Consider the following 27,867-nt stretch of genomic DNA (forward strand, 5'->3'; position numbering starts at 1 on the left):
ACACCATCACTTCCTGTTGCCATTTCTCCTAACATTAGGTGGAACGCATACTGCGTTCCACACCTCATTCTGATACAGGAAGTACACTGGTAATACACTCTCCTTTACATATGCTGTATTATACTTTTAGCATTTCCTTTCCCACTTATCTGCTCTCTATTCCGATCTCCTAGTCTACCATTCTCACCCTCATTCTATCTAGCATGTCCCCTGCCGAATGCTGAGGCATACCGGAAGTGGGACTCCCGTACTTCCGGACGGGAGTCTGTTAAAGACTAAACCACGCTAGCTCTTCAGTTACCTGTTAGCAGCTCCAGACTGCGTTCCACACACCTCTTTCCCGGCTGTAAGCCGTACAACATATTTATCACACCTCCGCAGCAATCTGTAAGTATTTCTAAACAGCATGAATACTGCAATGTCCTATAACGTTTGTCTGCATTTAGATTCAGTGCTCTATTTTCCTTACATTGATATCTATTAGATACATTATCCAGGGGCTGTGCTCTCCTTTCCCCTGGGCAAAACGTCTATGAGATGTGAATTTTGCCTTATACTTTGCCAATTATTCCAGGATGAGTCTGTGAATCAGTGCATATCACTATGTCTATTTGCCTATTGACCCTCTAGTGATTCTCTCCTTTCACCCCCCTCCCCCCCCCCCTTTTTTTTCAGTATGACCAAGCTATCTCCCTGGTTATTTTGGCTGTTGATGCAACCTATATGCCATAGTTGCTCACTATCATTATTTTGCATTATTTTCCTTTTTGTACATAGTTTATTTATTATTTGGTAGCTATGTCTAGATCAGCATGGTTCTATTCTATATAATTTTTGTCATACTTAATATTATTTTCCTGTATATACTATTTCAGAACTCTGAGGAAGGTCCAGGGATTGGACCGAAACATCAGATTCTTACTGATTGCAAAATAAAATACAATTAATACTCACTTCTGCTTGAGTGCCGAGTCATTTTATCTACTATTGATGGCCTGGGAACCTACTTGTGCACCAAGAAAATAGGAGAGTGCCATTTTTCTCACTATCTAAGGTATGTAGGTATCCAGATAGCAACGTAGTTAGGAAGCCATGTATGTAGGTAGATAGTTAGACAGCCAGGTATATAGTTAGCAAGGTAGTTAGGTAGTTAGGCAGGAAGGTATAAGGTTAGCCAGGTAGGTAGACCTCCCACTCCCTACTCCATTCGCGCCAGGTTAAAGAAAAAAAAACCTCCCATCCAGCAATCTCTCTCGCAGTACTGCCGCGCTGTTCTTTTTGTGCGTGCTGCATGGCGGCGGAGGTCACATCTCCTCTTAGTGTAGGCTGCAGATTCAACTCACACGGAGAGGAGGCTTTCAGCTGTATGCATGTGAGCCACACATACAGCAGAAAGCAGCGCTTGCCTGGGGATCCAGGACAGTTGTCCTGGATTCCCAGTAGCAGCGGCGGGCCCTTTACTCGGCCAGGCCCTCAAACCACCTATCTGACCCCCCAAAATGACTTAATCAAAAGGTAAGCACTATGGGGGAGATTAATCAAAACCTGTGCAGAGGAAAAGTCGACCAGTTGCCCATAGCAACTAATCAGATCTCTTCTTTCATTTTTGAAAAGGCCTCTCAAAAATGAAAGAAGTGATCTGATTGGTTGCTATAGGCTACTGGTCAACTTTGCCTTTGCACAGGTCTTGATGAATCTGAATCAAAGTTTAGCCCCTTAAGGATGGCGTGCGTATGCATACTCCCCCGTTTTAAAGTCCTTAAGGACTGAGGGCATATGGTTACGCCCGTGGGAATTCCGGTCCCCGCCGCTCGCCAGGCAGGGACCGGACCGGGGTGACTGCTGATATCTATCAGCAGGCACCCCGTGGAAATCCCTGGGGGGGTCCCAAGACCCCCCCATGTAGGCGATCGCCACAAATCGTCGGTCAATTCAGACCAACGATTTGTGGCTTTTCTGGGTCAATCGGGTCTCTGGTGCCCCAGAAAAAAAGGGTGAATGGGGCTGTCCGAGACAGCCCCATTCACCGTTACCCAGCAGGAGTGAGGTGGCACGGGTGCCGCCTCACGATCACGTGATTGATCGGTCGGAACAACCTATCTATCACGACCCTGCTGGGCGGGGGTCTCCTACCTTGCCCTGGTCCGACGGGGTCCCCTTGGGATTGGTGGCAGCGACAGGAGCAGCAGGATCGGCGGCAGCAACGGTGGCGGTCCCAGCAGAAGGATATGGCAGGAGGTGAGGCCTGTTCACTTCCTGCTGTGGCTTAGCAACAAATAGCAGCATGCACAGCCAAAGGGCATGCTGGGAGTTGTAGTTTTGCAACAGCTGGAGTTCCAAATACAACTCCCAGCATGCCCTTTGGTAGTCTGTGCATGCTGGGGGTTGTAGTTTTGCAACAGCTGGAGGCACTTTTTTTCTATGAAAAAGTGTGCAGCCAGCTGTTGCAAAACTACAACTCCCAGCATGCAGAGACTACCAAAGGGCATGCTGGGAGTTGTAGCAGTGTGCCTCTAGCTGTTGCAAAACTACAACTCCTAGCATGCCCTTGCAATGCATGCTGATTGTTGCAGTTTTGCAACAGCTGGACACACATTGGTTGTGAAACAGATTGTTAGCTAACTCAGTGTTTTGCAACCAGTGTGCCTCCAGCTGTTGCAAAAATACAACTCCAAGCATGCACTGAGAGACTACATGCTGGGAGTTCTAGTTTTGCAACAGCTGGAGGCACACTGGTTGCGAAACACTGAGTTAAGTAACAAACTCTGTGTTTTGCAACCAATGTGCCTCCATCTGTTGCATAACTATAACTCCCAGCATGTATGGTCTGTCAGTGCATGCTGGTAGTTGTAGTTTTGCAACAGCTGGTGGTTTGCCCCCCCCCCCATGTGAATGTACAGGGTACATTCACACGGGCGGGTATACAGCGAGTTCTGCTGCAAGTTTGAGATGCGGCCCACTGTTCCAAAGATCTGTCAAACACCAGTGGGGTGTAAATGCTCACTGCACCCCTTATTAAATTCTGTGAGGGGTGTAGTTTCCAAAATAGGGTAACATGTGGGGGGGTCCACTGTTCTGCCACCACGGGGGGCTTTGTAAACGCACATGGCCCCTGACTTCCATTCCAAACAAATTCTCTCGCCATAAGCTCAATGGCACTCCTTCTCTTCAGAGCATTGTAGTTCGCCCGCAGAGCACTTTTCATCCATATATGGGGTATTTCCATGCCAGCATTTTAGTGAAAAAAAAATTATTTTTCATTTTCATGTCCAACTTTAGCGGAAATTTGTCAAGCACCTGTGGGGTGTTATGGCTCACTTTACCCCTTGTTACATTCATTGAGGGGTGTAGTTTCCAAAATAGTATGCCTTGTGTTTTTTTTTTTTTTTTTTTATGTTCTGGCACCATAGGGACTTCCTAAATGTGACATGCCCCCAAAAAAACATTTCAGCAAAATTCACTCTCCAAAATCCCATTGTTGCTCCTTCCCTTCTGAGCCCTCTACTGCGCTCTGCCGAACACTTGACATACATATATGAGGTATTTCCTTACTCGAAAGAAATTGGGATACAAATTTTGGGGGGCTTCTTCTCCTATAACCCCTTGTAAATGTTGGGGGGAAACCAGCATTATAGTGAAAAAAAATAAAAATTCATTTACACATCCAACTTTAACGAAAAGTCGTCAAACACCTGTGGGGTGTTAAGGCTCACTGGACCCCTTGTTACGTGCCTTGAGGGGTGTAGTTTCCAAAAATGTATGCCATGTGGGGTTTTCTGCTGTTCTGGCACCATAGGGGCTTCCTAAATGTGACATGCCCCCCAAAAACCATTTCAGCAAAATTCACTCTCCAAAATCCCATTGTTGCTCCTTCCCTTCTGAGCCCTCTACTGCGCCCGCCGAAAACACTTGACATACACATAAGAGGTATTTCCTTACTCAAGAGAAATTGGGTTGCTAATTTTGGGGGGGCTTTTTCTCCTTTTACCCCTTGTAAAATTTGAAAAACTGGGTCTACAAGAACATGCAAGTGTAAAAAATTAAGATTTTGAATTTTCTCCTTTACTTTGCTGCTATTCCTGTGAAACACCTAAAGGGTAAACACACTTTCTGAATGTCATTTTGAATACTTGGAGGGGTGCAGTTTTTACAATGGGGTCATTTGTGGGGTGTTTCTAATATGAAGACCCCTCAAATCCACTTCGAAACTGAACTGGTCCCTGAAAAATTCCGATTTTGAAAATTTTGTGAAAAATTGGAAAATTGCTGCTGAACTTTGAAGCCCTCTGATGTCTTCCAAAAGTAAAAACATGTCAATTTTATGATGCCAACATAAAGTAGACATATTGTATTTGTGAGTCAATATATAATTTATTTGGAATATTCATTTTCTTTACAAGCAGAGAGTTTCAAAGTTAGAAAAATGCTAAATTTTCAAAAATTTCATGAAATTTGGGGATTTTTCACCAAGAAAGGATGCAAGTAACAACAAAAATTTGCCACTGTATTAAAGTAGAATATGCCACGAAAAAACTATCTCAGAATCAAAACAATTGGTAAAAGCATCCCAGAGTTATTAATGCTTAAAGTGACAGTGGTCAGAATTGCATAAAAGGGCTCAGTCCTTAAGGGGTTAATCATGTTCACTAGAAGTATTGCAGCTCTCAATTTTAACCCAATAAGACAATGATTAACTTTTTTCCATTTGATCAGGAACTTAACAAAATAAGAACAAAAACTAAACTACAATACAATTAAATATAGAGGGTGATTAAAAAGGAATGCTGCAAAAACCTGTAGTTAAAATAACATCAGTGGTAAATAGCGAGCAACTGAAAATCAAAGCAAGACTTGCTTAGTTGTCCATAGCAACCAGTCATGGCACAGCATTCATTTTAAGAGCCAAATTAGAAATGTGTGACATAAGATAGTGACATTGATATTTGCTAGAACAGGGTCTGTTGTGCCAATACAGCAAAACTTTCAGAATAAAGTTGGTAAATGTGCTCCGCATAGAAACTGCATTTCTCATTGTCAAATAAAGAGCTCAATACACATATCATGAAATGAATCAGCACAGAATTGTAGACCTAGAAATAGTAGACTTTAGTAATACATTTAGTGAAGCTCTCCAAGTATGGAGAAATACCAGCACTCATTTCTAAAGAAATTTCATCATTAGGAGATTGAACGTTCTCAAATAAGTGGTCTTGTTTTCCATGGCAAGCAAGAAATCCACTTTGCAAACATGTTCCATCTACGTTATGAGTATTTGTCCAATTCAGAACAACTTTAAAATTAACTTAACCAATTTAGTTCTTAATTCATTTCTGAATATTTTCCCAACAATCTAATCAGCTTCTCCTGCTCTAAAACATGATTCCAGCAGATCAGTCTGTGTACTGACCGTGACAGGTTCCCTTTAAAGAAAATGTATTACAATTTAAGGCTGTGTTCACATATTGCACCATCATGTGACTGTTCTGTGTGTTTTTCCCGTGAATAACTAAAATTGCAGTAAAAATGCATCATTTTACCACAAATTTGGCAAATCGCTGCAAAGTAACATAACATGTGAACACAGCCCTATGGCTATTTTTGTGTGCATTACAGTCCTTTTGCAGTAAAAGGGACACTTTTTAAAATACAGAGCCAGAGATTTGAAGATCTCAAAGTCCTAAAACTGATCCAATGGTATATTTTACAATGTATTATTGACACGTCAGAAGATATTTAAAGATGAAACTTTTTTTAAGTTGTGGAAAACTGTCAAAAGTCATTCCAAAGCAGACTTCCAAAGCATTTTAAAAATGATAGTTTTTGCTAAACTCAAGACACTTTTGATATAGTTCTTTTACCATGAATTGTTTCAAAAGTAAGGCATGGTAGAAATAAAAAGCGAGTGTGGATCTTCTCTTTTGGATTGCAAAAATTGCATGTGTGATTCCAGAGTAAAACTGGTTAATGATTACTGTAAAGTGGCTCATTTAGATACTTCAGATTCATTGTTACAAATAGTACTCCTGCTTTACTGTACTAAAAATGTTTCAGATTATTTACTAAAATGTTTGGTATGTATTCTTATACCAGACTGTTTTGCCAGCTACTGGCTTCTCAATATTTTCCAGAGTAATATTTGATTTGTCCACTAGGAGGCACTTTACACTTAGCATAATCAATGAGTTCATTGTAAAGTTGTTTTCTACGAGCCTCAATAACTGCATTGTTTTTTAAGTAAACATCCAAGAATGTTTCTGAGAAAATTATGTCATTGTGGTCTGGTAGGTAATTTGCCACAAGTCTCACAAACTATTATACTAAGAAAATTTTTATAACAATAGAGAAATCGTTAGTATATTATTCCATAAATGCAAACACATTAAGAAAGCTTCAAGAGAGCGAAATACACTAATAAAAAAAACACCCTGTGCTTTTCTGGCAGCTTCTTCAGCTAGTTAGTTCCCTTACCTAAGCTTTGCTCTTTTATTGGGTAAGTGTAGGATTAATAGAGTAAACATAAGAGAACCAAGAGAAGATTAGACTTCTTATGCAAAAAAAAAAAAGTGGTATCAAGGCAGAATATGATTTGATGTTGCTAAGCAACTGAAATGTAATAGTTAATGGAGGGGTCGGCTGTTGTGTAATGGACAGGAAGATAGAGCAGAACTGCAGTTTACTCTTAGCTGGGAAAGGGATTTAATTTGTGGACTTGGATTTTTCATATTTCTAAACTAACTTTTTATATGAAATATTAAGTTAATCTCTTTTCGTCACTACTTTTTGGACTGTTGTTGTTTTGCACCATATATCTGCCTAGTTACAGCAGACTCTAAAGCTATATATTATCATTGTTGGTTAAGCCTATACACCAAGTTGGTGGATATTTTTACTTGCACCCAAATTTATTGTTTTCATATTTTTTTTTACTAATTTACTGTCACATGTGCTCAGTGTGAACCTGCTTTCACTTGTGAATTTGCCAGTCTTGGTGTTCTCTGGCAAATGCCAAACGTCCTGCACAGTGTTGGGCTGTAAGCACAACCCCCACCTGTGGACGTCAGGGCCTCATACCACTCTCAAGGAATCTGTTTCTGACCGTTTGAGTGGACACTTGCACATTTTTGGCCTGCTGGAGGTCATTTTGCAGGGCTCTGGCAGTGCTCCTCCTGCTCCTTCTTGCACACCGGCGCTCCTGCTGCTGGGTTGATGCCCTTCTACGGCCTCCTCCACGTCTCCTTATGTACTAGCCTATCTCCTGGTAGCACCTCCATGCTCTGGACACTATGCTGACAGACACAGCAAACTTTCTTGCCACAGCTCGCATTGATTTGCCATCCTGGAAGAGCTGCACTACCTGAGCCACTTGTGTGGATTGTAGACTCCATCTCATGCTACCGCTAGAGTGAAAACACCGCCAGAATTAAAAAGTGACCAAAACATCAGCCAGGAAGCATAGGAACGGAGAAGTGGTCTGTGGTCACCACCTGCAGAACCACTCCTTTTATTGGGGGTGTCTTGCTAATTGCCTATAATTTCTACCTGTTGTCTGTTCCATTTGCACAACAGCATGTGAAATTGATTGTCAGTCAGTGTTGCTTCCTGAATGTGATTTCTTAGTCTATAGAGACCTACCTACTACAAGTGGTCTCTGCAAAGTCAGGAGGTAACAGCTGTGGCCTATACATATAATTGACTGCAGACGGAGGATGTGTTTGGGCTGACAGCAGCACAGGCTACTGAATCTCCAGTTTTAACCCTCTCAGCGTCAGGCTCCATATTCCTGCTAAGTGTTATGTGCTTTGACTGTGTTCTTACATTTACGAGATTACCTTTTCCTTTATATGTGACCTGGTGTAATCCAGTTTTATGCTCACAACTGCTCTCTGTACTGTCCCCTCACTGGAGACTCTTCTTCTGTGTCCCCGCATCTGTACGCTCTTTCATGCTGCAGCCCAGGACAGAGCTCTATCTCAGACAGCATGTCATCCATTATAGGCCATGTATAAGTTGTCATTATACAGTACATTGTACTGTTATACAACACCACTGCATTTATTTACTGTGTTTGTCACCGTTATATGTACACCACGTATACATCCCTTAGTATATACCATGTAAGTTGCTGTCAGTATACACCCCAGTTGAAGCGAGGAGCAAAACGTCGGGTTGGCGAGTGACTAGGGTTCCACACACCAGGTTGTTGATTGGTATTTTTAAGCTTTATATGATATTGTCTTACATTGTCCTCCCAGGCTATGTGGGTTGTGCTAGTTATTTCATGCACTTTTCTCCTGTTCTCTATGTAATATGGTGCACATTTGATACCTTTACCTTGGTAACTCAGGGGAATGCAGGGATACGTACATGTATTTTTCTGCTATTACGCTTTTTTTGCCATGTCTTTTGGCTTTTCTACTCTTGTACAAACAAATATAAGGCACTTTACTTCAGTATATATCTCCTTGGTGTTATTACAATGATCAGGCATTGACCTGTAGTACTTACATTCATAGTTGCTCCTTGTCACCGCCTGTCAGTTCCGGTCCACCGGACTACCACTTTTGGCTTGCATTCTATGTTTTTTGATTGCTCTTAAAATATTGTATGTATTGTTTATGTATTTTTTTGTAAATTAATAAAGAATTATATGATCCATAGAAACGCAATGTTTTCTGTTTTTGCTCTCTAAAGCGTTGGGTCAGTTACCCTTGGGGACTTTTTTTGTATATTAATCAGTATACTGTTATACGTCACCGTGGTTATGTCACTTATCATAGATACACAATAGGTCTACAGTAGATTCGGTTGTCACAGGCATCCCAGCCTTTCTGCGAGCGCTGACAGTAGCTGCAAATCTGTGACAAAAGCAGTAGATTTGGTATTGGATCACCCTAAAATTGTACATGGGCCACACTCAGTGAATGAAAACCTAAATCAGACAAAAACAAAACATCTTTCTGTTCAGAGATATATTAAAAAGATGCACTATTTTGAACCCGGCTTTCACTATTGCCTACCATGACAGAACTTGATTCATTACATCACCAGCTTTTAACCCCTTAACGACGCAGGACGTATATTTACGTCCTGCGCCGGCTCCCGCGATATGAAGCGGGATCGCGCCGCGATCCCGCATCATATCGCGTGGGTCCCGGCGCTAATCAACGGCCGGGACCCGCGGCTAATACCACACATCGCCGATCGCGGCGATGTGCGGTATTAACCCTTTAGAAGCGGCGGTCAAAGCTGACCGCCGCTTCTAAAGTGAAACTGAAAGTATCCGGCTGCTCAGTCGGGCTGTTCGGGACCGCCGCGGTGAAATTGCGGCGTCCCGAACAGCTGATCGGACACCGGGAGGGCTCTTACCTGCCTCCTCGGTGTCCGATCGACGAATGACTGCTCCGTGCCTGAGATCCAGGCAGGAGCAGTCAAGCGCCGATAATGCTGATCACAGGCGTGTTAATACACGCCTGTGATCAGGATAAGAGATCAGTGTGTGCAGTGTTATAGGTCCCTATGGGACCTATAACACTGCAAAAAAAAAGAAAAAAAAAGTGTTAATAAAGGTCATTTAACCCCTTCCCTAATAAAAGTTTAAATCACCCCCCTTTTCCCATAAAAAAAATAAAACTGTGTAAAAAAAAATAAAAATAAACATATGTGGTATCGCCGCGTGCGTAAATGTCCGAACTATAAAAATATATCATTAATTAAGCCATACGGTCAATGGCGTACGCGCAAAAAAATTCCAAAGTCCAAAAAAGCGTATTTTGGTAACTTTTTATAACATTAAAAAATGAATAAAAAGTGATCAAAAAGTCAGATCAAAACACAAATCATACCGATAAAAACTTCAGATCATGGCGCAAAAAATGAGTCCTCATACCGCCCCATACGTGGAAAAATTTAAAAGTTATAGGGGTCAGAAGATGACATTTTTAAACGTATAAATTTTCCTGCATGTAGTTATGATTTTTTCCAGAAGTGCGACAAAATCAAACCTATATAAGTAGGGTATCATTTTAACCGTATGAACCTACAGAATAATGATAAGGTGTAATTTTTACCGAAATATGCACTGCGTAGAAACGGAAGCCCCCAAAAGTTACAAAATGGCGTTTTTTTTTATTTTGTCGCACAATTATTTTTTTTTCCGTTTCGCCGTGCATTTTTGGGTAAAATGACTAATGTCACTGCAAAGTAAAATTGGCGACGCAAAAAATAAGCCATAATATGGATTTTTAGGTGGAAAATTGAAAGGGTTATGATTTTTAAAAGGTAAGGAGGAAAGAACGAAAGTGCAAAAATGGAAAAACCCTGAGTCCTTAAGGGGTTAAGAAGATCTGATGAGGATGAACTTTGATGCAAATCATGACCATTACTGTCTGTCATGGAAGTACAGTGTTTTGAACACATATACCAGACTCCACTTGTTACACCTGATTGAGTTCTTTGTGGATGGGTCCAGATTTTATTACCAAGGCCAACCTTGCAGTGGGTATGGGATTGTCAATCAAAATGGTGGTGTTATGCTTGCTGCTCTTCTGCCTAGTGTTTCTGCCCAAGAGGCTGAGCTCAGAGCTCCCAATATGCCTTTGGAGTTGTGTATGAATTTTGTGGTGCCTCTTGACCCTTTGTTGTTGTTTTTTTTCTCCTTTCACTTGGGCCTAAATGATGAGAAAACCCCCACATACCTGTCCAGAGGACCACATTTTCCGAGCTCCCATCCGAGCTGTCTCAGCCCTGCTGCTTCCCAACCACGTGGTCCTGAGTTCTAGCCTTGGTCCGTTTGGAAGTTTGCTATTTTTAACAAAATTTTTTTGTCACTTGGGTCTAAATAGTGAGAAAACACAAAATGCCTTTTTTTCTGACGTGAAGCTCGTTCGCCCCTTTTTTTGTTGTTTTTCCTTTCACTTGGGCCTAAATGATGATAAAACTCAAACTCATACGTTCCTGCAACTTTTTGATATCAGATCGCAGACACTTGCACCTTAACCCACTGCTCTCCTGATACAACCAGTTTCACTAGACCTTACTCCAGATATCCTAGCCTGCCTCCAGAAATAAGCTGATGGAGCAGGAGGAAGTGGGTTATCCTATGTGTGGCAGTAAATCATGCTGGCCTGTGGGAAAAGTAAGGGGACCGGTATGTCTACCTCTGGTTTTAAACCCCATGATGGCTAGTCTGTTGCACAGACCCACCTATCTATCTTAAGTCACAGTGTATACACAAGTGGGAAAAGCCTTGGTGGAGCCTGTTTTAAATAACTTTGCCCATCAATGTGTTATTACTTGTCTTGCATGCACCGTATACAACCCTGGTATGGCTTCTTGGGTTCCAGTTAAATGTATACATTTAACTATATCCAGCTACCAAGGGTAGGTGTGTATGAATGCACACTCGTCTGTGTTGACCATTTCTGACTCATTTATGAGGTTGTATGTAGGTATAGAAATCCTGAAGTAATTAAGTCAGACACTTCACAGGAGAAATCATAGGAATGATCTTAGAACATCTGGATTCACACAAGCATTCCATACACCATATCACTTTCAGGCTAGTGGAAAGACTAAATGGTACACTCAAGTTAAAGAAACAGGAAAGCCTTGGCCTTAATGCCTCTCTATTGCACTCTACTCAGTTAGAACCACTCCACGAGAATTTTACTCTACCCATATGCAATTTTGTGCTTTTCAGCTCAAGCTAAATATCAGCATTACCATATGACATACCAAAATCCAGAGACTGGTCAGCAAGATGTTGGGGGAATGGTGTAAAGATATTATATTAAATAAAAACCTCTAAGATCAGAGGTTTATAAAGCTATAAAATCTAATATTGGAAACTTAAAGGATAACGGCAGTGTTTTAGCCCCTATCCACATGATAGGAGAAAAAATTTTGATCGCGGGGTTTCTGACCGCTGGGACCTCCCGCGATCTCCTGAACGGAGCCCCCGCATTAGAGCTCAATGAGAGCGCTAATGCATGTAGCGTCGACCTAGAGAGGTCGACGTTTACGCCACCTCTCCATACAGTTCTATGGGAGAGACGGGTAGGCATGAACACTGCCTCCCCCATAGAACTACATGGAGGAGGCGTGTAGGCCACAACTTCGTGCTGCTGCCGGCATGCCTCCTGCATGGGAGAGCCGCGGCAGAGCCTGCGGATAGGGGATAAGTTGTTTTCGGTCGCAGATGCAATATTTACTTCAACACTATTAATGAAGTCCTGTCACCTAAAAAAGTATCACATACCTTTCATATGAGGTGATTGTAATGTCAATGTAACTATATAAATATAACTGTAAACTAACACTAAAGAAGAAGTGGACTGTTTGACTTGACAAGTTGTCCTCATCTCTTTCATTTTCTCTGATTGTATCTGCAGCTCACAGGGGAAATCTAAGAGATCATAAAGTTAAAGGGGTTCTACGGTGCTTACACATCATTTCCCCTATCCCAAGGATAGGGGAGACGATGCCTGATCGCGGGAGTCCCGCTGCTGGGGACCCCCAGGATCATGCACGCGGCACCCCGTTTGTAATCAGTCCCCGCAGCGTGTTCGCTCCGGGACTGATTACAGGCGACCACCGGGCCGGCGGCATGTGACGTCACGCCTCCGCCCCCGTGTGACGTCACGCTCCACCCCTCAATGCAAGCCAACGGGAGGGGACGTGACAGCTATCACGCCCCCTCCCTTAGGCTTGCATTGAGGGGCTGAGCATGACGTCACACGCCGCCAGCCCGGTGGTCGCCTGTAATCAGTCCCGGAGCGAACACGCTCCGGGGACTGATTACAAGCGGGGTGCCGCGTGCATGATCCCGGGGGTCCCCAGCGGCGGGACTCCCGCGATCAGGCATCTTATCCCCTATCCTTTGGATAAGGGAAAAGATGTGTAAGCACCAGAGAACCCCTTTAAAAGATTGTAGGATAGCAGGAGTCCTATATCTTCATTTATAAGTTAATGTTGTTTTGGTCCATTGATAATAATGTTTTAATGTTACTGAAAGAGCTACAATGTATATTATAACTATGTCAGGGATGATTACAGCCTTGCCAACCTATTGTGTGCACATTACTGTGTTTGTTCAAAAAGGATATGCCTGCTGTCATTTGCTGTCTGCATAATTAACTCCATGAGAGATTGTTTGTTACTTGCATAATTAACTGGATAATAGCAGAAATGATAATAATGTATTGTGGAGCTGAGAAGTATTATACAAAGCAGAAAATTCCTTTCTGACTGCTGCTGAATAGTGATGAGCGGCATTGCCCATATTCGAATTTGTGATATTTCATGAATATATAGACGAATATTGGTCCTATATTCGTGAATTTTGTGTATTCGTTATATTCGCATATGTGAATATTCGCATATTCGCGTATTCGAGGAAGAAAACAGTGAGGGGAGGCAACTTTACTATTGGTTGCTAGGGATGTTGTTGATAACTTCTGACAAGTGTATTTGCATCATTTTAATTGGCCCACAAGTGAAAAGAAGGAATATGCAAATATTCACATCTGCTAAAAAAGGGAATATTCGCAATTTCGAATTTATAGCGAATATATTTGCAATATTCGCAAATTGGCGAATTTGAGATATTTGCGATAAAAATTCGAAATGCGAATATTCGTGCCCAACACTACTGTTGAACCAGATACTGGATGTGGAGTCTGCAAAGGGTGAAGTGTCCAGGAAACACAATGACATGTTATGCATAATATAAGAATACATTTCTTTTGGTGACCATATTTTTAAAACAGGACAATGATTTATCTTAACAGTGGATCTAAACAGATCACATTTTAATCCATTGCATAACTTAGGCACAGGCACCAGTAATGGAGATACAAAGGAACTATCACTTTAACATTGTACTAATAGATAAAGAGCTCATTCATTGTAGCATCAAGAGCATGATCTACAGATGCCCTAACAGTGCTTCTTGTAAAGCCACTATTATGGGAGGACACTACATCAATTGTAGTGACAAACACAAATGCTAGGACAATATCCATTTTGCTAAAGATTTAAAGGTGGTATAGGTTGGATTAACAAAAATCAGTAGTTAATTTTTTTATTTTTTATTATGGGCTGGAAATAAATATATAAATGGTATAAAAAAATTATCTTTTATTATGAATTATGTGATTTGTATTTCTATTTAATTTTATCAATTGAGAATTTAAATTATTAATTAAGGCAAATATGTCCTATAATAGTTGTTGGATTTTAATCTTAAAGGGAATGTTTATTCAGAAAATGACCACTTGTTTAAATAAAATGTTTATGTTAAAAGTTTTTTAAAGAATTTTTGGCATTTTTTCCTACATTTCCATTTACTATCTTTATTATAAAATAATCATGATGAAGATCACAGCTCAGCCTCACTTTCAATGTTGAATGCCTCTTCAAAGGTTACAGAGTATGCCTAGTAGCCTATTCCATTCATGTCAATTGGTGACTTCCTGTCTATTGTTGTCCATGCAACCTAATGTATCTCTATATGCTGTTAAAACAGCTCAGGCATGATTGATGCCCCAATAATAATGTACAAAATTGAAATGAAAATCATGGATGCACCATAGAAGCCCTGGGTCTTCAATATTAATTATTTAACTGTTTGGCCCGTCCCAGTATCACCCTGTCTTGTGCACATGCTCACACTTCACTTCATCCCTTGCTTGTTTCAAACCAAGAAACCTGGGCTGTCTGTATGCATACGCTCCACACTGTCTTTGTCGTGCTCATACAGTGACACTTCTAATGTGTGTTGATGTCAAAAGTTACAAGCTGTTGAGAACACAGGTGTCATTATGCAGATACCCAGCCAGGCTTTCTCAATAAGTATTTCTAGTTTATTATACTTCTTTTGGTGAATATACCCTTAAGTAGCTCATCCAGTTTGTATGACACCATCTCAGGGATGAAGGCTGAGTGCAACTGCATGACAGGGCTCACCTTATCCTCTGACTGTGGCCACTTCCCATCAGTCATTATGGTTTATTTATACAATGGATATATTGCACAATTTATTTAGTCAGTGTAGGTATTATTTAAATCTTTCCTGTGATATATTGTTCTACTCTGGTATATTCATATTATCTTATTATCATATTGTTGCAGTTAACCCCAGTACCACACGCTTCTGAACACATGTTCGCAGAAGTCTCAAATCTAGGATGCTGTTTTGTATTGCATATCTGGTGAAACTATCCATATGTCTGCAAAACTGACATGGAATATACACTGAGGTCACTAGTGAGTTTTTTTCCTGGTCAACAATATAGTGGTTCTGCATGATTGTGTCAAAATGCAATTTGATCCTACAAAGCCACTTTTATGTATGGAAAGTAAGTCAATTTTATTCCAATCTGTCTTAGGTTAATAGTATACTGGGGTTAATCCAGTCATATGTGGACTTTCAAACTGCAAATTAAAGGTGATTTTAGTACGTACCTGCCAGACAGTAATGGACATGCTTAGGAAAGATCTGCACTTGTCTTGGGGCTAAAGGGCTATGTTGTGAGATTACCATAACACTGTGGCTAGCTTTTTGTGAACTGTAATTTTCCTGTTTGAGTTTACTTCTTTGCCTACAAATCCCATAATTCCATTTTCATCCCTCACACACATCAGCCACCCCCCCCATTGAAACATAAATGAGCTACATCCATTCAAAAGACCTGTGTTTTTAATCAGGGTGCCTACAGCTATTGCAAAAATACAATTAGTTGCAGATTGATCTCTCTCCAAGCGATCGCTCCACCCATTGAAGCAGACAGGCTCCCTGTCATCAGCTGACTAGTGATGTCAGGTCTCGGCCGCATGTACATGTAACTTTCACATTTCAGAAGAAAGGATGTGGATCCGCGTGACCTGTGTGGTAGATGACTCGGACCGTACCAGGGAGTGGAGTCTAAGGTGCTGCTGGTTTTCACCAGAGCCTGCCGCAAAGCAGGATGGACTTGCTGCGGCAGACGCCACCCAAGTCACTACCCCTGGCATGGCTTGACCACACAGGTGGCTGAGGCACAGGAGGGATAAGACAGCTCATAGTCAGGATAGCTGACGATCAGGGCAGGCGGCACAGTAGCGTAGTCAGGTATGTAGCAAATGGTCAGTAGGCAGGCGGCAAGGAGCAAGGTCAGGTCACGGAGCAAAGGATCAGATACACGAGCGTGCACGCTAGGGGACGGGGACAGGTGTGCCGGAGCAGAGAGGCAGAGGCAGGGGAAGGAGAAGCACCAGGTGAGTGACAGACTGGGGCTTGCATGCGGGCGCGTCCCGCGATGCGAGTCCCAGCCCCGCCGGAAACAGCAGGTAACGGGACCATGCGCTCACAGCTAGCGTGTCCGGCCGAAGCGCATGACACAACAGTCATTTTGTAGGCTGTTAAAAATAAATATTGGGGGGAAAATCTCATAGAATTGTAAGAAAACCGTCACACACAGGTACAGACACTATATTATGAACTACACTAACTTTACAGCCCCTGTTGCATAGTCAAATAATAAAAAAAAATCCTGAAATACCCCATTAAGTTATCCTTTTAATTTTTTGGAACCAGTAAAGTCTAAATATGGTCAATTTCAATTTCTCAGTCCAAAAATTATTACTAAAGTATAAAAGTAGGAAATCAATGCATAAACACATCCTATTTAAATATTGATGGATTGAAGGGTGAGGCGAATCTTTCACATATAGAAATGTAGCACATGGCTGGAACAGGAATTGGAATATTAGAGTCATGTCATGATTCCATCTGATAAAGCCTACAGATTAGATAATTAAGTGACCATTTGTTTTTCATGTGCCAGGCGATGCTCCACAGAACAAGTTGGCCATAGTTGTACTGTACATGGGAAAATTTGGCAGTTGCTCCTGGACCTAAACATGCACTGTGTAGAAAGATAGTTATCTCAGACTGTTACAGTCCATTAATTACATATGTTTCTATTGTGTTCTTCTTAAAATTGGAGAGCAGTTGGCACAGCATAAAGCTGTCAAGATGATTTCTGCCTCACTTCTTCAAGTAAGCATTTAAAAAAAAAAAAAAAAAAAAAAAAAAAAAAGCAGCAGATTCCCCTAGTCACTCACAACAAGCAACTCATAGCATTTATAATCTAAGAAAAGCACATGGAAATCTTCTGAATAAAATGGTGTCATTAAAGAACCTAGTCATTTACTGACAAATGAAACAAACATAATGTTAGAAGAATTAGGAGAAACAAGCATAATATTAAAATACTTAGGAGAATATCCAAATAATTAGGTTTATATGAAAAAGATGAATTGTTTGGAAATTATAGTGAGATAAAATTATGTATATGTGTACTGTAAAGAATATTAGTAACATAAATGTTTAAGGTCTTCTATTACTAATGTAAAGTAGTAGTAGTAGTAGAGGTAAAAGTGGTATAAAACTAAACAATATAAATTAAAGAAAGTGCAAAAATACAGTGTTTGGGTGCTGTTAAATCAAAGCTAGTCAATATATACTTGAGATCTGTTTTTATAAAACTGTTAATGATAGACTAATATTATTAGGAGGAAAGTTTCATTAGACAGGTGACACAAAGTTTCTCTGGAAATACAATAAATTAAAAAAAGGGATGAAAACAAAGGAAGGAGTTGGGGTAATCCTTCAAAGCAACACTGTTTTGTGATTTCTTAAATTCACTTTTTATAAAAGTCTTCAGCGGAGGATCTGTCATCTGTACAGTGGAAAAGTGGATCAGTTGCCCATAGCAACCCCTCACTCAAGTAAGGTAGCTGGGTGCACAGGTGGAGGCTCAACACAATTCACTATAGCAGTATTCACATGGAAAATATCATATCAAGAAATCAATAATGTCAGTATAACTTTCTTTTAGTAATCTTAGTTGAGCAATTCACCAAAATATATCAAATATATATATCTCACCAGCTGCTCTACATTTCAGAAAACAGTTATCTTTCATTCTGTTTCCTCCCATCAGTGGAGTAACTCCAGAGCCGAAATGCTACTGAGAGAGTGAACAAACCGGACTGGAACAGAACTTCTTGTATTCGAGAAAATTTTCTGTAATGATACACAAGAGTATTGACCTTTTAACGATGCAGGGTGTTTGCTATCAGCAGCCAGGACCCAAGGTTAATGCCGGGCATCACCGATCGGGCCGATGCCGGCATTAACCCTTTAGACTCCGCAAACAAAGTTGATCGCGGCATCTAAAATGAAAGTGAAACCATCCCGATCAGCTGAGAGGACTGCTGGAGTGTCCTTAACTCCCTCCTCGCCGTCCGATTGGTGCTCTGCTGATCCAGGAAGCTTCAGCAGGCTGAAGCAGCAAAGCACCGATAACACTGATCAATGCTATGCTATGGAATAGCATTGAATAGTATATGCAATCAAAATATATCAAAAGATTGCATGGTATAGCCTATGGGGGCTAAAAAGTAAAAAGTGTAAAAAAAAAAAAATTAATAAATGTGAATAAGTCCCCCCCTAATAAAAGTTTGAATCAGCCCCCATTTCCTATTTTTTTAAATAAATTAATGTAATAAAAAATAAAAATAATCATATGTGGTACCACGGCATGCATAAATGTCCGAACTATAATATAAGGTTAGCTTAACCTCACGGTAAATTTTTTAAAATTTCACCCCACAAATACGTTTTTTTGTTTTGGCGCAAATTATGTTATAAAATAAGTGAAATCATTATAAAGTAGAATTGGTGATGCAAAAAACAAGCCCTTAAATGGGTCTGTAGGTACAAAATTGAAAGCGTTATAATTTTCAGAAGGAGAGGAGTGCAAAACGAAAAACGAGTCCTTAAGGTGAAAATGGGCTGAGTTCTTAAGGGGTTAAAGGAGAACTGTTTGATAAATGAATAGATAATAATGGTACGATTGTATGTTGTTGACACGGGAAGGTGGAGAATTTGGTATACAGTATAGTATTGCTTTGATTTACATACTGCCCCATACTCATTCAGTTTCCTTATATATATTGTTTGAATACTGTTTAAGTGTGTGTGTGTGGGGGGGTATCTAGTGTTTGTAAAAGGAGATATGAACTGTGTAATGTATGAGGAAAAAGACAGAGTAAGGGAAAAAGAGAGTAAAATACAGGGTATGTCGCCTCTTGTCAGTTTGACTAATATAAGGAGGTTGATTAATTCAGGTAAAAAAAATTTTTTTTCATTCTGGAACAAAATGTGTCAAACTTGTCTCGTATTGATATGTTTTTGGTAATAAGATAAGCAGTGATAACATTATAAAGATTAGGCACTTAACTCAATGTATTTCAGACCACTTGCCCTTGGAAGTGTTGGTTCAAATTGGGATTGGGACTGAGGAGAACAAATCGGCATTGGCTGACTTTGATAAAAAAAAAGAGATCAATTCAAATTTGAATGAATTTTTAACACTAATTGGGGTTCAGCCACTGATCAGATTGTCTGGAAAATAGCTAAAAAATTAAAAATGAGAAGCAATTAAAAAGTCAGAAATGGATACATAGTAGATGCGTTGGAGAAAAATAAAATCATATGGGAGGTAGATCAAGATAGGCTTAATGAGTTTTTAATAAATACTCAGGGTAATACGAAGGGTACAAATAATGCATATTTTTGGGGTCAACAAAAATGTTCGAAAACAGGCAAACCAAATAAAAGATTGACGTCTATCATTTAAAATCAGCAAAGCAAAATGGGCATTTTGGCAATAAGGGGGAAAAAATGGGAAAATGCATAATCATTTAGGACATATTTTCGGAGGTTGTATAAACTTGAAAAATATTTAAGTCACAATTTCTGAAAATACCAGAAGCACAGAAGGAAATGTTAAATGTTCTACTTACATTGAAAGAGTTAAATCAGGCATTAGATTCAATAAGGGAAAATAGATCCCCAGGGGGGATGGATTTCCATTTGAAGTATACAGAAAATCTAAGGAAAGTCTCATGCTGTCTCTATTAAGAGTTATAAAAGATTCATTGAAAAGTGGCATGCTACCACAATCAATGACAGAAGCAGATATAGTAAACTGCTCAAAAAAAAATAAAGGGAACACTTAAACAACACAATGTAACTCCAAGTCAATCACGCTTCTGTGGAATCACACTGTCCACTCAGGAAGCAACACTGACTGACAATCAATTTCACATGCTGTTGTGCAAATGGAACAGACAACAGGTAGAAATGATAGGCAATTAGCAAGACACCCCCAATAAAGCAGTGGTTCTGCAGGTGGTGACCACAGACCACTTCTCAGTTCCTATGCTTCCTGGCTGATGTTTTGGTCACTTTTGAATGCTGGTGGTGCTTTAACTCTAGTGGTAGCATGAGACGGAGTCTACAACCCACACAAGTGGCTCAGGTAGTGCAGCTCATCCAGGATGGCACATCAATGCGAACTGTGGCAAGAAGGTTTGTTGTGTCTGTCAGCATAATGTTCAGAGCATGGAGGTTCTACCAAGAGACAAGCCAGACGGACAGGAAATGTGGAGGAGGCTGTAGGAGGGCAATAACCCAGCAGCAGGACCGCTACCTCTGCCTTTGTGCAAGGAGGAGCAGGAGGAGCACTGCCAGAGCCCTGCAAAATGACCTCCAGCAGGCCACGAATGTCCATGTGTCCACTCAAACGGTCAGAAACAGACTCCATGAGGGTGGTATGAGGGCCCGACGTCCACAGGTGGGGATTGTGCTTACAGCCCAACACCGTACAGGACATTTGGCATTTGCCGGAGAACACCAAGATTGGCAAATTCGCCACTGGCACCCTGTGCTCTTCACAGATGAAAGCAGGTTCACACTGATGACATGTGACAGACGTGACTAGAGTCTAGAGATGCCATGGAGAATGTTCTGCTGTCTTCAACATCCTCCAGTATCGCGGTGGGTCAGTAATGTGTGGGGTGGCATTTCTTTGGGGGGCCGCACAGCCCTCCATGTGCTTGCCAGAGTTAGCCTGACTGCCATTAGGTACCGAGATGAGATCCTCAGACCCCTTGTGAGACCATTTGCTGGTGCGGTTTGCCCTGGGTTCCTCCTAATGCAAGACAATGCTAGACCTCATGTGGCTTGAGTGTGTCAGCTGTTCCTGCAATAGGAAGGCATTGATGCTATGGACTGGCCCGCCCGTTCCCCAGACCTGAATCCGATTGAGCACATCTGGGACATCATGTCTCGCTCCATCCACCAATGCCACGTTGCACCACACACTGTCCCGGAGTCTCATCAGGAGCATGCCCAGGCGTTGCAGGGAGGTCATACGTGCACGAGGAGGCCAAACACACTACTGAGCCTAATTTTGACTTGTTTTAAGGATATTACATCAAAGTTGGATTAGCCTGTAATGTGGTTTTCCACTTTGATCATTTTAGTGTGATTTTGTTGTCAGCACATTCAACTATGTAAAGACGAAAGTATTTCATACGATTAGTTCATTCATTCAGATCTAGGATGTGTTATCTTAGTGTTCCATTTATTTTTTTGAGCAGTGTATTATTGTTGAAAACAAAGAAAAATATATTTGAAATGGAATCATATAGACCAATATCACTTCTTAATACCAATATGCCAGGCTTAGTGAAGGTCTTGGCTAATAGATAACAAAGAATCATTCAATATTTCACAGATGAAGATCAATATGGTTTCATTCCAAGTAGGATGACTAAATATAATATACACAGGGTGCTTATGAATATCCAGATTGGGAGTGAGGGGTCCCACTCAATCCTGTCTCTAGATGCCGTTAAGGGACTTTTCTGTGAAGTATTAAGTAAAAAATATATGTTTTTGAGGGTAAATTTGTGGAAATGATTACAATTTTGTACACAGAAGTAACAGCTAAAGTATTAATTGAGGGGCATAGCTCAGAAGGATTTGAGTTATCCCATGGAACTCGACAGGGTTGTCCCCTCATCCTCTTGCTCTTTGCTCTGGTAATTGAACAACTGGCATTGAGGATAAGGTTGATTTTAGGTTTCGGGGCCAGGGGGAGAGGGGACAAAATATCCTTATATGCGGACGATATACTGATTTATTTTGAAGAACCAGCTACAGCTACAGAAATAATAGGTCATATTCAGGATTGACAATAAACTGTGCAAAATCAGTTTTTAAGCCCATAGGGTCAGGTGAGATAGGACCATGACATGGGTTGAAATTTTTTAATAAAAAGAGATACATTTTTGATATTTAGAAATACAACTATCTGGGGGAATATTGTTAAATACGAAACTCCTGATTAGGGAAATAAAGAGAAAGATGGCAGCTTGGAATGATTTATATATCTCAAGAGCTGATAAGATTTAATAAAAATGGTAACACTCCCTAAATTGCTCTATGAGTTTGGTTCATCCCTGCTGTAAAATGTATATTTTTCAAAGAATAATTGCCGCATTTAACTTGTTAATTTGGAAAAGAAAGAAAACTCAAATCTTGTGTCAGCCAAGAGAGAATTCCGGAGTTGCATTCCCTGATGTAATAAAATATTATTTGGCAGGACAAATCTACTTCTTGATAGAGTGGAAGAGATTTGTTTTTTTCTGAGTATTTATTAAAAAACAGTGATGGTAATTTTAAAGATCTTTTTCATGTTCTGGAATCAGGACAGCTTGAGGGAGAGGAGAAGTAAAGAGGTAATCTAATAGTCAAAAATGTGGTAAACACATGGAAGAAGTTAAAAAGTAGATTTGCACAAGAGGATTGTTAGATATTTATGTATTATTATTATTATACCATTATGGCACAATTTGCACTAAAAAGAATTATATGGTAAAGGGGAAATTAAAATATTCTGAAACGGTGGATGTATGAGAATAAAAGATATTTGGAAGAATGGGAAGTTTAAGGATTGGAGGGAAATAAAATATGAATATGGCATTAGAGAAGGGACTTGGTTGGAGTATATAGGTCTCAAAAGGCTGTTAAATGAATCTTTGGTAAAAGAAGGGGTGGGAATTTATAGAGGACAGGAAATAATTAAAGTGGTAGAGGGTAAAATCAATATGAACAATTGTCACAGATATATGGGGTGTCGAGGAATACTTCAAAAGGTAGTTCAAATACAGGGGTTCTCCTGCAGTTTATTGTGCAAAAACCAAATACAGCTGTATTCACATTGGCATAAAACCAAACAAAACCTGCTTGTCCAGCACTCACAACACTTTAACTGTCCTTCACTATACAAGTGGCTTACTACCAGCCACTTGACAAAACAAACTTTAAAAGGTGCTACCTAACATCACTGGCACTTGTCACAAAGTCTGCTTTTAATACCGCAGGCTTTTAGAGTTCATCTCAGAATTAAAGATTATACATAGAGGTATAATAAAAAGGAACCTAATACATAACTAAGACATTAGAAATACAGATGGGGTAAAGTGCAGTATACCACATTGCACAACACAAGCAAAGTATGGTATGATGACCCCTAGTGGTAGGGAATATACTACACAGCGGACCTGAGAGTATTACCTGGATAACTGTTAAAGACAAGCTATCTTTTTCAATAGTACAATTTCTAGAAAAAAATGACTTACGAAACAGAATGTGAAAAGTGGTTAAAACCTGATACTTAAAACCCTCACAGACTTAGCTATTTTGGATCTTAAGGAAATTGTCTTTCGAAAGGCAGAACTTTAGTTCACATTTTTTTTTGTTGATGTAGCTGTATGAGGCTATTTGTAAAAAATAATAAATCAATCAATAAAACAATAAAAAACAATGACAGTGAAAACTTAGACTACACAGCGTAGAAATGCAACACAACAGATTTTTCAAAGTGTATCCTGCGGTTTGATAAATCACATTGTTAGGCTGTCTATTTTATGTCTAGACCAGTTATTGGTTAGCCTAAACTGTGTAACAATTCAGGTGCATTGTTGGCACCTGGTGTCACATCTTCAGCCCCACTACTTATGTTGAACACCACAATAAATTTGGTGCAAGTTACAGAAGACAGTTATTTGGCACAAATTACACTAGAATTCTAAAACATTTGTAATAGTAAATCTGACGCAATATGTAAGGGAAAAAATGAATTTTTTTGTTTTTCTTCTATTGACTTTATTTAACATTGTATCAAACTTTGTCTAAAACTTTGTGGTCCACTTGAGGACTTAACCATGTGATCACTTCATTACTGATGTCCCGCCTCAGCCAGTGATTGGCTGAGCAGCAATGTGACATATTGTTTGCAGCTGCGGGAAGCAAAGTGCTGGTCAAACCCTTTAATTCTCACCAAATCTCCTACTCCATTTGCTGAAATTCCTCCCCAAATGTGCAAGGAACCTTCCTTATGCATCACTGTTTCTTGCATTCTCCTTATTGTACAGCTTGTGGTTGGGTCACATATTTCGTAAGTAGAGTGTACCACTTGCATGAATAATTAGGCCTGGGGTGGGCCTGGCCGGCCATGAAGGTTATCCTAAAGAAAGGGGGATACCCTGAGAGTGACTGTAGAAAGAAAAAGGGAAGGGAGGGTGGGGATGTCTTGCATGCTACCGACAGCATCTGTGTGGATCAGGTGAGTATATAAAGACCAGACTCCTCCCACAAATCAGGTTAACTTAATTAAGCTAACTAATACTTGTGGTCGGGTTACATGTTTTGTAAGTAGAGTGTACCACTTGCATGAATAATTAGGCCTGGGGTGTGCCTGGCCGGCCATGAAGGGTATCCTAAAGAAAGGGGGCAAAAATACATCAGTTAGGTAATGCATGAATTAATGGTTAAGCATAACCTAAGTCATATGAACCCAAGATAACAGAAAAAATGCTCCAGTTAACAGCCGGAGGTTTGAATGTGTTAATGGAACAGAGCGATAACAGTGCCCTTACTTATCATATAAGTGATAACTGACAAAGAGAAGCCCCTACCCAGAAGCTGACTCAGCTGTTAAGGAGCCAAAGCCAAGATGGAATTCTGGATGTACCACTTGGCCCTAATGAAGCCATAGCACCTACAAGAGTGGTTCTACCATGGTGCGCATAGATAAAGGTAACCCAAGGGACCGAGGTAGGAAATGTTAGAGACCCTCTGTTTGACCCTCTTCCTATTGAAAAAACAAAAGTTGAATTCAAAATGGCCGTCATGGTCACCACCCATCTTGAAAAGTTTCCCCCCTCACATATACTAATGTGCCACAAACAGGAAGTTAATATCACAAACCATTCCCATTTTATTAAGGTGTATCCTTATAAATGGCCCACCCTGTACAGTATCTATCTATCTATCTATCTATCTAATATATATGCAAGAAGAGTAGCACAACTATAATAACCTAGCAATGGTGCTCACAGACATGAAGCCTTGGTGAGGGGCTCAGCATCAACAAAAAGTAGAACTCTGCAGCGGAGTTCTACTATTTTTTTTTTGTCTGTCTATCTATCTATCTATCCATTACTTGTAGAGAGAGTAAAGAGAGGAATGATTCCAGACTTCTGTTGTACATTATCTTACATCTCCACAAATTGGGCCAAAGCAGAAGTGGAAGTTGACTGTAATGTAGCTTAATAACATTTTGTATTCATTATAAATAATACTGGGTGATTGTTGTTCCATTGCCCTATTGTACTGTATATATTTTTGTACACTTTAATTCATAAAAAAAAAACAACAACAAAAAAGAACAACCAGAATAAATGTTAGTGATGCCTAAATGATGTTCCTGGATGTTCTCCCGGTTTCTCTGCTGATTTGTAGACATTTAATGAAGAGTCTCGAGCTGCTATTTTAAACAATGTAAGTAATTTGGTCAAAGGTTGAATGATTTCTCGGGGCTATGAAGTAAAGGCCTCCGTTTCCCCTTTGGAAAGCTTTGCACCTAGAAATGAGCTTATTACAATTTTAAGGCAAGTGAAGCATTTAAAGGTTGGAAATTCACCTAGTTATACACTCTTGCTAGACTTGATGGTTGACAGGCTGTGTAGTTATATCCAGTGTTATAAAATATAGATGAAGCTTACATAGATCATCTCCCACTGAGGCACATTTAAAATTTTCATTTAATTTCTTAGCCATGTGAATGCTACATTCCTTGAAAAGAATTACTAGCATTAAAAGAAAAAACATCACAAGAAACAGAAATTAAATCATCAGAAATGTCCATCTATAGCACATATCGCTTTATTTATGTTTTGCTTTAGCTCTATATAAATGCTGTATTTATTTCCCATGACACAGTGGAAGTTTGTGATGCAGAGAATAAGAATTGTAGAGGAATGTAAGTTTTATTTTTCCAGTCACTTGTACAAAATTTATTGCAAAAAGTTGAACTCCTGGTTTGAAAACCCAGTTCACAGGGCATGAACTAACACGTGAACTAAGTTTAACCTCTTAAAGAAGGGGTACTCCCCTGGAAAAAATGTTTTTTTAAATCAAAAGTTAAACAGATTTGTAAATTACTTCTATTACAAAATCCTTATCCTTCCAGTACTTATCAGATGCTGTATGTTCCAGAGGAAATTATTTTCTTTTTGAATTTCCTTTCTGTTTGACCACAGTTCTCTCTCTTGACACCATTTTAGGAACTGTCCAGAGTAGGAGCAAATCCCCATAGCAAACCTATCCTGCTCCCGACAGTTCCTAAAATGGACAGATGTGTCAGCAGAGAGCACTGTGGTCAGACATAAAGGAAATTCAAAAAGAAAAGAACTTCCTCTGGAACATACAGCATCTGATAAGTACTGGAAGAATTAAGATTTTGTAATTGAAGTAATTTACAAATCTGTTTAACTTTTGATAAAAAAAAATGTTTTCCAGGGGAGTACACCTTTAATGACACAGGGTTGTTTTGACTTTAATGAGGAGCACCATTTTTACAGTTTGACATGTGTCTCTTTATGTATTAATAACTTTTGAATGCTCTTACTGAGCAAAATGTTTCTGAGATAGTTTCTTCATGACATAGTGTATCTTATATTAATGGTGCATTTTTGTTGATAAATGCAGCAATTTTTGATTAAAAAAAACTCAAAAATATTTGTGACATTTGCATTTTCTAGATTAGAAATGATCTACATGGCATTTATGAAGTTCTATGTGGATAAAATGACACTATTCTGTAGGTCTGTACAATTATGGCAATATTTCTACAGTTTATTTTTGTTTTCCTTTTCACAACAAAATCCTTTCTTATCCCCTTTTTACTGCCTTTTTTATTTTTCACCTCACCATATTGTGTGAGGGCTTATTTTTTTGCATGATGAACTACACTTTTTATTTGTAACATTGTTATGATATATGCAATTTTTTTATGATATATGCTATTTTTTATGATAAATGCTACTTTTTAACCATTATATGCCATTCATCTGTGAATGTAAAATGTTTTAGTAGAAACAATACTAGATTGACATTACCATAAAATGACGTTTTTCTTTGCTTAAATTTAAGGTGGATCATGAAGCTCTGACATAAAACAGATCCAGCATTCAAAAGAAACACATGGGAATGCTCTGAGTGACTGCACAGTCTCCATTCTTCTGTGTCACTGAACTGACTGCCAGCAGGGACTGTGCGAGGTGCTGGATGAGCTGCTGCTACATCACTATGACAACCAGATACAGCTCTAAAATTACATACCTGACACCCACCCTTACTAAATCCTTCCATTTAATTGCGAACATCTTTACTGGATGTGTATATGCTTCTCATATGAGCAGCAGTTCTGTAGCAATAGTACCATTTCTTCTACTTGACACCAAATCCATGTAAATATTGCTGTATAGAAAATGTTTTCCATGTATAATATCCCATGTCAGACTGTGGAGATTGCTTTCTAAATTGCAATATTAGTTTCATTTGGCGGCTAAACAACATATTGTCACATATTACTAGATATGTCATAGGTTGGTGTCATTTATAAA

General features: G+C 39.8%; 1 long non-coding RNA gene across 2 annotated transcripts; it reads left to right on the forward strand.

The window, feature by feature from the left end:
• Positions 1 to 27,867, forward strand: LOC130366971 (uncharacterized). Of its 2 annotated transcripts, XR_008892021.1 has the most exons (4): positions 1 to 89; positions 203 to 387; positions 876 to 1,054; positions 27,395 to 27,867. It is a non-coding gene; the product is annotated as an uncharacterized LOC130366971 (long non-coding RNA). The 2 variants fall into 2 exon arrangements; XR_008892020.1 differs by lacking the exon at positions 1 to 89 and having other exon boundaries at positions 98 to 387.

The sequence above is a fragment of the Hyla sarda genome, chromosome 4 (genome assembly GCF_029499605.1).
Source record: "Hyla sarda isolate aHylSar1 chromosome 4, aHylSar1.hap1, whole genome shotgun sequence".
Lineage (NCBI taxonomy): Eukaryota > Metazoa > Chordata > Amphibia > Anura > Hylidae > Hyla > Hyla sarda.